At 42.8% G+C, this 11,533-nt stretch overlaps 1 protein-coding gene across 1 annotated transcript in view; it reads right to left on the reverse strand.

Annotated features, from left to right (window-relative positions):
- Positions 1-11,533, reverse strand: part of LOC115328743 (disintegrin and metalloproteinase domain-containing protein 8) — a 74,679-nt gene that overhangs the window by 61,909 nt on the left and 1,237 nt on the right. The window lies entirely within an intron of this gene.

The following is an 11,533-nucleotide window of genomic DNA, read 5'->3' on the forward strand; positions in this document are numbered from 1 at the left end:
CATAATTTGTACTTCACAGCGCATAAACGTCTCACAACGTTTATGCACTGTGAAGTACAAATTTATTTTTTGTTCTGAAAACTAAGACCCGCACACTTTTTCGACAGATGCGCCTAGCACAGGAAGCCACGTTCATCTGACGAGAATATACAGATGCTGAAAGTTTTAAAGCTAGGCAGGCCTTGTAATGTGTTCCGACAGAATAATTGTGATGTTTGGCTTTTTTATAAATCCAGACGTCAACGACCGTCTGAATTCTTTGGGGAGTTGCCCTTCGCCTATAGGTCATTGATAACAAAAGGAGTGCATGAAGTCCTTTGGTAGTCCCGCCCCTTGTGCGAGGCGGTACCGTTAGAGAACAAGATGGCGTTTCATGAGCTTTGAACGTGCTCGCGGATCAACATTACCGGATGGCAACAAGCACATGCAGAAGACGGGCATCCGAAAGAGACACTCTTAAACTATGATACACGCCTCTGACTTCAGGTCACGAAAGTGGCGCGGCTGTGAGCGCGGCGCATGCCCAGATCCTTTTTTTTTTACCCGAACCTGATTTCTTTATACGCGTAGTGTCAGCAGTTTGTGAGCAGAATCCCTGACCTTTTTGTATAAAGCGTGCTGGACTTTGCGTCATTATAGGCGCGGCCTACTGGTTTGTGCCGCACGTATGAATTCCCACACAGATGAATTGATTTGAATGAGGTTATGACCTGATTTAATTTAAGCCATCGCAGCGAACCACATAACACCTGATTGGCGTGCGCAAAAACAAGAACACAAGAAAAAACAGAGCTATTAATACGACTGTTGTGAACGCGCGATATTTCGGCCACCGTAAAATTTTCGTCCTCACCCTGCTAGTCCGGCCAACTGTTTTTGAGTCAACCCTTTTTATGATGTTGATGTTAGATTTGTTTTGCTGCTCGCGGGTGGAAAATAACGTGAGCGAACACTATTGACACGATTGGGTCGCCTTATTTCGTTTCGCCATAAGCCCAGACGCAGACGTCGCTACTACTTTATGAGATCAAACACAAAACAGCAAAAAAGCACCATCATGGTGTCGTTTTTGTTTCCATGCCTGTCTATCACCGCTTAACCAATCATAAGGAGAAAAATGCCTAATGACTTACGCTTTTGTAGCCGCTTGATTGGTTCTATTAACTCCTAGCGTCGGCTGTGTGTGGATTAAAGAGGTACACCTGCGATTTTTTTAAGCTACCCCAACTAATTATATTTTTTGGGAATCACCGGCCATTACACTTTCCGGTGTACTATGTAGTGTCGCAAATTTCATAATATTTGTTTCGAAACCGAAAGTGAAAAAGATGTCATACCCACATTAATATACACCCGCGCTTTTCAATGACGTAACGTCAAGAGAAGAGAGGCTTGCAGATCGAGCGGGTAGTCTATAAATGAACTATGACGATCATTTGTTGTGTTCTGCTAAGAGGGCGCTAGAACGAGTTTCCAAAGCAATCATTCGACATGATTGAACTGCTTTTAGTAATTTGGGAACAAGGTCAACACTTCAAAGAGTGAACCCCTGTCTTCCGCTGATGTCACTTCTCAATTTGTGCCAACAGACTTTCACTTTAACAAACACGGAGAGGACCACAATTCTAAGTTCAACAACTTGTGGAAAAAAAATTTTGTCCATATTCTGGGTTTTTATTTCACCGATGTTCGTTGGTGTGTAAGCGAATTTTCTAAATGATCGGGGACTATTAAGAAAACGCCTGATTACCCCTTTAAGCTGAGACTGAGCATGATTCAAAACTTAAAGTTTGAACGTTCCATAACAATGCCGCAGGGTAATATACGAGAATAAGTTTTTGAGAAGTTCACCAATACACGATACATAAAAAAGTTAGACGCGGACGAAGCAGTCTGTCAGACACACAAATGAAACACTGAATTTGCGGTTACTTCAGTTTCTAACTACCACCAATCTCAAAATATTTAACAATTATTTTTACAAGGGCCCTAAAAGTCTACTAGAAAATAAATGTTGGCTCATAATAGTTTCCCAGCGTGCGTGGTGTGATGAAAAAAAAAACAGAAAAAATATTGGTTTGTGCCAAAATGTTCGGTTTTTTTATTGTATTTTTGGTTTTGTTGAGGGGAGGAGCGAGGGGTGATGAACCGCTCGCCAGGCCACTCAACCGCATCCCGTTCATTACTTGACTCCGCTTTCTTCTAGTGGGTATGAGTTTGAGAGCGTGAGCACGCCGTGAACGATAGGCACATTACTTGCCCAACAAGTACGTAAGTTCCACCCCACTCTCAGCTTAGGGTTGTACTTAACATGGGTGGGGATACGGAGGCTCGTTACAAAAAATAGTATTTAAATAGCGCAGATCTTTATATATATATATATATATATATATATATATATATATATATATATATATATATATATATATATATATATATATATATATATATACAACGGGCATGGTGGCGGGGGGCCGAAGGCGTGGATATAGAAAAAGAAAAGAACCCTTATTGAAAACGGCAACAACGGACGATTTAATCTTCGACGTTTTGGCCGGAGTCCGGCCTTCGTCAGGGAGCTGACGAAGGCCGGGCTCCGGCTGAAACGTCGAAGATTAAATCGTCCGTTGTCCCTGTTTTCAATAAGGGTTCTTTTCTTTTTCTATATATATATATATATATATATATTTTTTTTTTTAAGTAGGGCTGGATGTTTTTCAGGTCACTGGTTTGATTGCCCATTTTTTAATTACTGAGTTATTTTCCCTACCAAAAAACCCAGTATAACTTTTCAGTACCAGGATTATGGAAATGGCAAACGAAATGCAATTGTTCTGGGAACGTTAAAATTCAGAACGCCGACAAAAAATAATTTTTGCAAACCTGATATCCAGATAAAATCCAGACAGATTTCAAGTGCCGAAATCCAGAGAGCAAAAAGTTGTAGTGTTTCTTTTTTTTTTTTTTTTTTTTTATTTGTAGCGCTAATAACATTCTCTGTACCTGTGACAGACTAAACTCCTAAATATGGGCCTCAGTCCATTCAGAACCCAGTTAGGAAAACTTTTGTTATTGATCTGATATGCGCATAAAAGCCGCGCATTTATACAGACGCCAGAGCTATATACTGCTTGGTATCGAACTGGCTCGCGATAGGAAATTGCGGCATGTATTTTTGTCTATAGTTCACCACAATGTGACAAGTGGTATAAATAATTGGTGTAGGCCAATGCAGATTGAAATGTATCAAGCAAAACCGCTCTGTGAATTTTCACATATATTGGTACTTTTATTCGATATCTTTCACTAAAGTACAGTCCCCAACCTTATATATAATTTACAAGATTGAAGACGAAACGTTGTTGTACAGTCCCCAACCTTGTCAAATAAATACACTTTTGGGGGATGCTGCGAGCAGCCGAAAAGACTGACGCATGTCGCAGTGTCTCCGTCCCTTTTTTTTCCACTTTTCACCTGGTTGTTTGACCCCAACGTACCCCTGTGCATTTGACCCGGTTTGTGAGTTGATCCGGTGAGAGTTTTCATAGTTCATTCGGACATTCGGCAGCTTTTGTCAGAATTTGTTTCTCGTGCCTTCACACCGGCGTGCTGAGCCTACCCTAACTCCACGTACGGCTCGGAGACGCTTAGGACTCACGTGGAACGCGGTGCTGCACCTGTTGCCCGCGACCGGCACGTCAGCGCCTGCTCTGTTTACAGAGACACCAACACCTCACTGAACTTCACCGCAATGAAAACTAGCCTTCACGGATCTCCGCATGAAGGGCATACCCCGTCTTCGCCGAAGCAAACGACCATGTATACCAATGCATTATCAAACCCACCCAAAGAGGATGAAGGCTGGCAACCAGTCATGCGTCGCCGTGCAAGACAACTCAAGGAGGAGCAGCTCCGACCGGAACGGCTGAGTCGCGCACACTTCTGTCTTGCCATAAGGCCACTACATAAGATTAGCAGAGACACGATTTCGAAACAAGCTCTATGGGCGCCATCCGGGAACAGCCCCCAACTGCGCGCTAGCAGATATGGCCACTTATCGCCTCTATACGAGGGCCATTACTACCCGAGTTACAGTTCGAGACGAAGAACATGCAAAGAACCTTGAGGCTAGGAGAAGCTTGGCTGTCGAAATTAGTAAACAGATTAAGACATTCGAAGCTGCGATTGAGCGAGCGCCGACGACCAAACCAACGCGTGGCCTCGGTATCATAAAAGTTTGACTGGAATACACTCTCGACTACAAGAATAATCATATTAATTGCGACACGGCACTGACTCTAGACATCAAGCTCTTGGGGAAATCCGAGGTGCTCCTAATTACTTTTTACACCCGGAAATCCCAACGCGCCTTGATTTCGACTGCGAAATTGTACGAGTCTACCCTTACCGACAGAAGCTGATTAGATGCTATAACTGGCACCAACTGGGGCATGTAGCTAAATTTTCTCCAACAGAGACATTCTCTAGGGACTGCGGACAAACCCCCCCCCTCCCCCCCAAACCGCTGCAACCACGAACTCCTTTTTTGTTGCGTGCCAAGAGCTCGGACACATTTCGCTAGATGCGGCATGCTCCAGCCACATCACTCCTTAGCAAAACCAACCTACACACCAGAAACCAGAAACCAGGCCTAAATGTGTGTCATGGTCGGACACTCTTACGTCGGAAAGAAAAGTTGCCGCGCAGCAGTCTTGCGTTCCATCTGAAATCCAATGACAATTAGACGAGCTCTGCAAATAAACAAGGAACTCAAAGAACAGCTCCACCAGCTTATGTCGCAGAGGGCTGGGAAACAGCTTAAAAAAAACAGGAGACCGCAACTCCGCTAATTCGTCCCCAAATCAACCACCCGTGGCTCAGGATCACGGTCGCGTTCTCACTCACGAGTCCACAAAAGTCAATCCCCTACTAGGAAGCCGGCAGTATTCTCACAGGAAACGCCGTTGCTGCGAGAAGACCCCAGATGTACACAAGTGCTCGATATTCTCAGACAATGCCGCACTAACGATCGGCAGAGGCTTGAACGGCTGGTTAGCGGCAAAATCCAGGACGCCATCACACAGCTCCGGACCAGAATGAACAAAATATTTGCGGAGATTATGTATTGTCTTCAACAGCCTACAGATAAACCTAAATGTTGCAAATCTACTGTTCCGCAATGACCCTAAGACCCATGTGTACGAAGCGGAACTGCAGAAGTTACGCACAAACAAAAGCCAAGCTCCGCGAACAGATCAAATATATTTAGCCAATCGCTATTTTATTACAAGAAACACACAGTGAATGCTCTCTCGCTGGATACAAAACGCTTCAGAGACCCAGTATAACACATCAGTATAAAGCCAACAGTAGACGCTGGCAATATGACAGGCGGCAGTGCTCATCAGAAGTGATCGCGTAGCTGTGGAGGCTGACATCCAGCAACTGTGTAATAATGTCAAGGAAATAGTCACGGCGAAAGTCCGAGCTCCTGGCCAACAGCCGCTAGTCGTGGCATCGGTTATACCATATACCTTTCACGGGAGGCAGCACAAAAGACGATTTTTTATGGCTAGCAGACATTAAGAAATAAGCAGCTGGTCTTCTTATTCCTACAGGGGGGACTTTAATACCCGGCATCGAGACTGTGGATACCCTACTGACGATACCTGGGGTAGGCGCTTGCAGAGGCGATCGACTTCAACAAATTTGATATCGTTACCACGCCCTTGACGCCCACACGGCGAGGTTTCCATTGCAAAAAAACTAACACCTCACCTTCCTTGAGGATTACCACGACAGGAATAATGCGTCACTGGAAGACACACGGGACAACATGGGGCAGTGACCACTCCCCTATAATCATCACACTAAGTTGCAAAAAGCTTGAAATTAAGACCACCAGAACTGTAACTAACTGGGGCAAATCAGGTGCAATGCTGGGTCACGATATCACCAATTTTCAGGGCGCTGCGGATCCAATCGAAGAAACTAGGCAGCATTACAGGTACGAAATCAGCTGTGACGATTACGCCGGACCGATAGACAGCCGGCTTGCCCAACTCTGGAAACAGTCGGAAGTCCTCACGAGGCTATATCGCAATGGGGGAATTCGGCACAAAGATACGTCCACCTCAAACACCTCTTTCAGACTCTTCAACAACACCAGCAACAACTGCAGTCAGAACACTGGCAAACATTAGGGAGTTTTAGCAGGTCGTTTCCACACGAACGGTTCGCCCTCGAACGCATCCGCGACGCCACTGCGCATGCGCGCGCTAGTCGTTCGGGGAGTCGGGAGGCTCTTCTCGTTCGTTTCTCCCATTCCGGCCGCTGGAGTCGTCACCGCAACGCAGCCAGCACCGCTCACGACTCGGGTAAAAAAAAGATGGCGGTCGGTTCGGCGACCGCCTTCGCCGACCCAGCCGAGCGTTAGGCTTAGGACAGCGGGAGTCGATTTGCCGTCCTGTTAGTCTGCTTCATTTGAGAGGTTGAACCAAATCATTTCGAGGACCGCTCACAATGGTAAGCGATCGTGAATGCTGTAAACTGCGCATGCTTGTAAATTTTTGCGATCTGAGGGCAGACTAGCTGCCGTGGCGACCGCGAGCAGACGAAATGATTTGGTTCGACGACACACAACGTGAACAGTCGTTCAAGTTCAAAATGACGGAGACACACCACATACCTTTACGGTCATTCAGACACTTTTTACTCTATCTAGCTTCGCAGTTCTTTATATTCCGACCGGCAAATGTTACGTCGGCCGTCTTGTTTACATCAGTCGTACGCCGGAAACACGAGCCGCCACCACGGTGTCCGCCACCGTCGGCACGGATTTACACGTTGCAGAATGTTTGACATGTTTACTAGAAGATGGCGCCACCGTTAAGCACGATCATCATCATCGTTTACACGGTCGCGCCACTGTCACGATTTGCTAAAGTATGTGAAATTTGACGTACGGTTTCACGGAACGGACCAGCTGTACCGTTCGTGATTTCAGAACCGTGTGCTTGAAAAACGACTCGCTAAAACTCCCTATTATGTCAAAAGCTCAATGGGAAGCCTGGGTTAAGGGTATCTTTCGATCCATGCTGGGCCGCAAGAAAGGCACCCGCGAAATGGCACCCTCTTCCTTAATGACCCTGAGGGCGTGGACGATGTTATCATTCACACATTTTTCCCTTACTCAAGAACAACCCCGGGAAAGCCTGTTGCCGATGAAAACTGCAAGCCTCGCAGGCAGCCGATAATCCTTTGCAATCGGCTAAGACATTTTCCGCCCCCGTTTCCAACTAACGCATGATGCAGCATTTTGTCAGAAACGGCGACATCCGGACTAAAGAGTAAAAGGACGGCGTCAAAACATAAAACTAGACCGCCTTGCCTCGGAATCCTGGCTATGCGCAATTGGGACGTTCTCGAATGACACCAGAAAGACACGCAGTTATGCTGTGATCTTTACAATTTATTGATTTGGTTTGTCTGGTGCCTAAAAAGAGATTTACTTTTTGAAATTCAAATCATGCATAGCCGAGTGATGTTCGGCAGGGACTCTCCGTAAGGTTCATCTTAGTAGGGCCTCCTTCCTGCCGTCTGTGCAAAGCACCTTTGGTCTTTATGCCTGTAACAAGAAAATTGATAATAAACAAAAAGTGGGCAATTTAATGTCGCAATAATTCAACATCAGAGCTAATAAACCTTGAACTCGGTAAATTGATGAAATAGGCAACCTTGTGAGAAACGAAAATAAAAATCTATTCTATGAAAGTACATACTGACAGTTTTACTCACTAAATAATAATAATAATAATGTGTTTTATTCCCGTTACAAATACATATAAATTATATATACAAATGATATAAAAAACATTAAAGCTACATTAATACCGTTTGTGCACGTCAGTTTAAAAGTTGAAAGACAGGCGTACATAATGCGGAGAGATAGTCGGATCGAGAAGTACGATAATGAAGTAAAATTCGTTAAGTACGCTTTTAATTTGTGAAAATAAGCCTATGATTGAATGTAAAAGTTTTCTGAGAACATTTGCAGATCATTAAATTGGAAAATGAAAAAAAAAAAAACAATACGCTGCGAACTTCACTTTCAAAGTTCTATTATGCACGAAAAGCATTATAGAGAATTCGTGAGGAAAGTTGTGTCACGTGAAAGATTGTTCCCGCTAAATTTAGAGTGAGATGAATGGTTGTCAAGGCCACGCCATTTCCCTCGATAAATTTAGCGGATAAACAGGAATGGTGTCTGGGTCACAAGGCGCGAATTTTTCCTCTAAAAATAACTGGAAACTGAATTCATATTTTTGGACACACGCTGTACATTTTCCAGCAAAACATAGGGGGGGGGGGGGGGGGGGGGGGGAATGAGCTGAAGTGTATGTCACGTGCCGTCATTTTCCCAAGGTGTATAAATCACGTGACGCCACATGACGTCATATTGTCGACTAAATTAGAGGCAAATGCTCGGACGGAGAAACGAACGGACAAAATTTTTCAGATTGTGGGATAGAGTGAAAAAGAATATAATGCTTTAATAAAAACTTCGGAGCGCGTGGAAAATACGGTAGTGCGCTAGAGGTACCTCTCCTGCAACCAGCGCTAATTTAACAGTGCGAAATTACCGATGATAAAATTTTAAAAACTTCGCTGGCGCGTTGGCGCTTCCCACGTGCTTTAATTGTTTCTGGTATTGGCGTTTTTAGTAGTTTTCATTGAGGCTCAGCAAGTTTGTCAATACAATAATGTATTTATTTTAAAGCTTAAAACGATGTTTAACAAATTTTAGTTATCTAATGAACTTCTCGCCAAGATGATCTTCTAATGTTTGTCCCGGGTACGTAAGCACACCAGCAAAAACCGCATCTTTCCAACTATAACGGCTTTTTTTGCCTGCAAAACAAATTCATTCTTCTAAGAATATCGAGTGTTGCCAGGAAGACTAAGCAATTCCTAAACATAGGTCGTTCATAAGGGAAAAAATATAGGGAAGACAGAGGAAGGCAAAACGGACGCCAAGGAGTGTAAAAAGAAATATAATTGTTTTTAAACTAATCACCTAACAGGCTAATATAATATTTTGTTAGTGGAAGTTAACAACTTTCAACTAGCAAAAGCTTCATGAGCGCCATCGAAAGCTTCGGAACCAGCAAATACCACGACGTGAGAAGCGAGGGGGTGCACTAACGTTACCTCTCTTCAAGCAGGAACCAAACAGTCCCATAATGCTGATGATAAGAATATCGTCCTCGTTATGGCACCGCCAGTTTTGTCCTGCTGCGCAAGCAGAAAATTCAGTGTACCTTCGCTATCCCCTCGAGCTTTAAATCTTTCTAAAATTCATATGACAATAACCGATCTTATACTACAAAACTTTCAATACCAACTGGAATGCTGCCTTTTTCTCAGGGCATCTTTATTTTAACAAATATCTGCTGCTGAAGTACATGTTGTTCCCTCTAGGTCTTTAAAAATAAGTTATATTTTCATTGCTGATAACATGTGTGGCACCGAATATTCAAAGCACGAGATGAATATAAATGCAAAAGCTCAACAACAGCATAACGACGAAAATAATCCCTGGAAAAGGGACACAAGGGGGACAAAGGACAAATACTGTTTGTCCTTTGTCCCCCTTGTTCCCCTTCTCCAGGGATTATTTTCGTCATTCGTGTCTAGCTCACGTAAACATTTGCATTCAATTGCATTATAATAATAAAAAAGCATAACGTTTAAAAAAATACACAAACTAATTCTCGTACTTAACAGCAAAAAACAAGACACATAATAAAGAACCATGAACATAATGTACGGATAAATGCGGAGTCATTCATTTGCTACCGAACTACGCTATATTCGGAGAAGTTTACCATTGCAATAAATGACTTCAGTATAGTTATCGTTTTTTTAAACGCTGTTTTGCAAATCTTGTTTCGTTCGTTTCTGTTTCTGAGTCACTCGTGTCGGTCTATATCTTAGTGTCTGCAGCAGGTTGCGAAAAAAGAATGTCAGTTACGATTCTTCACCAAGCTGTACCAGACTGTAACGAGACATTCACCAAGGAACTTTAACTTAATAAAAGTGTCCTACACTTAAACAACGCCCCGTCACTCTTTGTCTGGTAATGGACAAGGATTTAACCAACATGTAGTCTTGAAGGCACGTGAGGCTCCCAGTTCACCAACATGGTAAAAGTTTATAGGTGCTTCGCTCTTTGCAGAAAATATTATATGATATTTAATGCTTTTTGAGAAGCTTACTTCTAAAAGTTTTTACAAACAAATTTTTATTTGCGGTTGCCTTTAGGCTTTATTGATCCTAATAAGTGAGTAAATACACTGAAACACCGAACAATGAAGCTTTTGTTTCCATGACCGAAAATCATTCTAAAAGTTCGCCCGTAACAAAAACGATGCCCCATTTTTTATCCAAAAGCTTAAACATTCACACTAGAAAAAAAGCTTTTAGATTTTTTTTTCATTCACTCCCTCAGTCTTTAACATAAAATGCTGCGAAGCATGGAAATGTCCTGAGCCCGAGGCCTAGCTACCACCCAAAGAATATAAAAATCTACAAATATAATGGATTATTTTCTAAATTTACATGTCGTTTATTAAAAAATGGGAATCACTGCACAATTTTGGAACAACTGACATCTTGGGACGCGGAAGTATTTCTTAAAATAGCGAACATCGGAGCGCGGTCGACGCTAGGAGCCCACGAGCCATTCAAACAGCGTCGAAAGTGCAACGCCACTGCGCTCAACAACATTTTCTGTGAGTGTGTTTTTGTTTTCCTGCTTTCCATTCCAACCCAAGACAAAACTGTGCCGTGACGTTCAGGTTTTAGACCGCTATTGAACAGGGACTGCGCAGCTCCCAACAAAGGGGAGTCTTTCACAAGGGGTCTCTAGGATTTCACGGCTAAATTATTAAGGGGTAAATAGTACATTCAACCTACGCTTACACAAAACCAAATGTGTAAATTTCAAACAATGTTCTGAGTCCATAGTTAAGTAGCCAGCTTATAACCCATTTTTTCCGAAGACCTGCTCTGGACAAATCACGTAAAACATCTCTGCTCTAAATTAGGCAAAGCCGCAGGAATTATAAATAAGAATAGGCACGTTCTTCCATCCAGCGTAAAAAAGGTTTTGTACAATTCCTTATTTTATTCTCATTTATGTTACTGCACCCTTATCTGGGGTAGCACGTCTTTCTTAAACTTGCATATAATACACTTATTGCAAAAAAAAAGTGCTAAGAATAATAGGTAACGTACATACATCATACGGATTCACTGTTCAAGTCATGCAAGATTATTAATATTCACCAAATCTATAACTATCGTTTGACGATGGCGTATAAATAAGCGGCATTAGGACGCTCAAATGTAATTATTCAACTGTCTGATTTGAAAGAAAAATGTGATTATTATTCATCGAGAAATCACCAGCCCTGGCAAATTCCGAAATGTAGGACAAACTATGGAAAACAAAAAAATAAGTTATGCTTTA

This window comes from Ixodes scapularis, unplaced genomic scaffold (assembly GCF_016920785.2).
Source record: "Ixodes scapularis isolate PalLabHiFi unplaced genomic scaffold, ASM1692078v2 PGA_scaffold0__279_contigs__length_252992795, whole genome shotgun sequence".
Taxonomy (NCBI): Eukaryota; Metazoa; Arthropoda; class Arachnida; order Ixodida; family Ixodidae; genus Ixodes; species Ixodes scapularis.